The sequence below is a fragment of the Echinops telfairi genome, unplaced genomic scaffold (genome assembly GCF_000313985.2).
Source record: "Echinops telfairi isolate 266 unplaced genomic scaffold, ASM31398v2 ScPeMD7_655;HRSCAF=1070, whole genome shotgun sequence".
In the NCBI taxonomy this organism is placed as follows: domain Eukaryota; kingdom Metazoa; phylum Chordata; class Mammalia; order Afrosoricida; family Tenrecidae; genus Echinops; species Echinops telfairi.
In genome coordinates, this window is record NW_022104553.1 from 22,567,968 (window position 1) to 22,571,574 (window position 3,607).

The window sequence follows — 3,607 nt, forward strand, 5'->3', positions numbered from 1 at the left end:
GGGTTGTGTTAGAATATATACAACCAACCCATTATTTTCGACGCATACAAGTCAGTGACATTCAATACGTCAACTTGTGCACAAGACATTACTGAGCAGAAATGTTAACAGGGTCCTTCCAACCATCCTGGAGCCCTGGGGCTTAGTGATTATGCCGTGGGCTGCTGACAGTAAGGCAGCAGTTCAAACCCAACAGCTGCTCCAAAGAAGAAAGAAAAGAACACAGTTTCCCCCCTTTTGACTCATTTTTAAAAATTATTTAATTTTAACATTTTATTAGGGGCTCATACAATTGTTATCCCAATCCATACACACATCAATTGTGTAAAACGCATTTGTACATCGTTTCTCAAAACATTTTCTCTCCACTTAAACCCCCGACATTAGGTCCTCATTTTTCCCCTCCCTCCCCACTCCCCCCTCCCGCATGAGCCCTTGATAGTTTATAAATGGGTATTTTGTCATATCTTGCCCTGTCCGTCTCCCTTCACCCACTTTTTGGTTGTCTGTCCCCCAGGGAGGAGGTCACACACAGTTCCATGTAATCGGTTCCCTCTTTCCTACCCATTCTCCCTTTACCCTCCCTGTTTTGCCACTCACACCACTGGTCCTATAGGGCTCATCCGTCCTGGATCCTTTTGACTCATTTAAAAGCGATATCAGTTTAAAAAAAAAAAAGAAAGAAGAAGACAGTTAAGGGGAAATCCCTGTGGACCAAGCCTCCGGCGCATCCCTTCAGAGCATAGACCGGGGATGAGAATAGGCTTGTTATCAGACGGGAAGCCTTGGAAAGTGGCTTGTGGCAGATGATGTTGGGTTAACATCTAACACCTTATCATTTGATCTCCCTTTTGACCCATCTTAAAGTTGTTCTAATTTTTAATATATTCTGCTTGCTTTGCAACTCGGTTTTCCTCTATTTTATTTTGTCATTGTTGTTAGCTTTTCTATTATTATAAATCATTTTATTGGGGGGGGGAGGCTCTTGCAAATCTTATAACAATCCATCATTCAATTGTATTAAGCACACTTGTACATATGTTGCCATCCACATTTCCAAAACGTTTCCTTTGTACTTGAGCCCTTGGTATCAGCTCCTCTTTTGCCCCCTCATTCCTTCACCCTCCCACCTTCCTAAATTCTTGATCAATTATATATTATTATTGTTATTTTGTGTCTTACACAGTTATCTCCCTTCACCCACAATTCTGTTATTTGTCTGGGGGGTGGGGGGGGGAGCCTATATATCCAACCTTGTGATGGGTTTTCCCTTTCTCCCCACCCCCCTGCCCCCACGCTCCCTCTACCCTCATGGTATTGCTACTCCCACTACTGTTCCAGAGGGTTTTCTCTTTCCTGAATTCCACGTGCCCAGAGCTCTTATCTGTACCAATGTGTGTACTCTGGTCTCGCTGGATTTGTAAGGTAGAACTGGGTCATGGTAGTAGGTTGGGGGGAAGCATTCAGGAACTAGAGGAATGATGTGTGTTTCATCGGGGCTATACTACTCCCTGGCTGAATCGTCCCTTCCTTGTAACCCTTCTGTGGGGGCTATGTCTAATTGTCTGCAGATGGGCTTTGGGTCTCCACTCCAACTCCCCTCTTTCTGACGATTTAATTGTTTGTTTTGGATCTTTTGATACCTGATCCTGTGGACATTTCATGATCACACAGGCTGATGTCCTTCTTCTATGTGGGCTTATTTACTTCCCTGCTAGATGTCTGCTTGTTTAACTTCAAGCCTTTAAGACCCCAGATGCTATATCTTTTGATAGCCAGACACCATCCACTCTCTGCACCACATTAGCTTATGCACCCATTTTGTCTTCAGTGATCGTGTTGTCTCAATCAAAGAGTGCCAGATTATTAGAACAAAATGCTCTTGTGTTTAGGGAGGTCTTGAGTAGAGGTCCAAAGTCTGTCTGTTATCTTAATACTTAACATATAAATATATGTACAATGGCCTCTATCATTTTCATTATAAATTAATATATTTACACATGTACATGCCCATAACTATACCTGTAAACAGCCTGTAGCTCCTACCTCTTTCCTCTATTTCCTTTCACCTTCCTCCTGTCCCACTATCATGCTCACCCTCCATTCGGCTCTCAGTAATTCCTCTTGGATACATTGCACTTGATCAAACCCCACCAGGCATTATACACCCTCCTTGCCATCAATTTTAGATCTTTTGTTGTTCCCTTGTCCCTGAGTTTATTGGCTCCCCATCCCCGGACCGCCGGTCCTGTAGTTTTCTCCTCAAGATTGTTTGTCCTGCCTATCTTATATAGATAGACATAGGACGAAAGAAAAAAACAAACCCCATAGATAGTTCCAGGTCTGTCTGGTGACCCTTGGGAGTGTTTGCCAATCAGATCGGGTGAGGTGCTAAGGCCTGTCCCCTGAATTAGAAGTCTATTTTCTGGATTCCTCGGGGACTTGGTTACTTTGCTCCCCTTGCTGCCCTGTTGCAGTCCCTTCCCATTTCACCTGGCTGTGCGTGGGGCAGACCAGGCACACTTTCCACAGTGTCTCCAGTGCTGTCCCCATAGCGCTACGGGTCAGTGAGGGAATGTCGTGTCTTGTGGTGGGGCCATTCCCTAAAGTCCTCTCCGTGCATTGGCTGCTCCGAGTGGGGATGTTATCCCCGGGACTCGGTGGACCAGGTTGAGGTCCACTCTCTCTCTTTCTCTCTTTAATGTGTACACCTGTGGTCTGGACAGACCCACCACTCTCCCCAGACAATATCTTCTGTATTACCTTCTTCTGGGGAGGGGATATTGTTAGCTTTTCTTGATTCTTTGCTTTTGTATGTTTTTCTGTATGCAAAATCCAGGACGGGTGAATCTATGGAGAGAGTAACTAGATTAAGGTTTTCTTGGTGGTACAGTAGGGTAGGTTGGTGAGACTTGGGGAACTAATGACGAGGAGGATAAGAAAGAAGAAAATGTTCCAAAATTGATTGTGGTGGCGATTGTGCAACTCTTCGAGATCTGGTGGAACTAGGTAATCAAATGCTTTATGGATGATACCCGGATAAAACCGTTCATAACAGACACAAAGAGTTACAGTGCTGGAAACCCACAGGGGGGAATTCTATAGCCTGCCCTGTGGGGTCGCCACAGGAACTGACTTGGTGCAGTGAGTTCTCTTAGGCAATAAGCCTCCTGTCTCTCTGCCCTACAACCTCCAGAGATGGAGTGCCTTCCAAATCCAGAGGCTGACTCTTGGCACCACAAAGCAGGAGGATAAAGTTGCCGGTGAGGCGACACTGGAACCATGCAATCAGCCAAGCTCAGAATGTGGGGCAGTGAGCAGGACAAAGGCCGGCTGCTCCCGAGTCAGTCACGTGGAAGACAGAGAAAGATCCGATCTGAGAAGCAACCCAACCTCCCCACGGACTTTTGCTCAGTCCTGGTTCCCCAAACCACCTGTCCCATAAGTCCAGGAGCCCAGAGAATACCAACCCCCCCGCATCTCCACAACCGGACCCCACAGGCAGCACCCAGATGAATGAGGAAGCAATGGAAGTGGACAAGGATTTCAGAACGGTCTCGTGAGCCTCAGACTGTAATGCATTTTTTAAAATTTTAAATCATTTTAT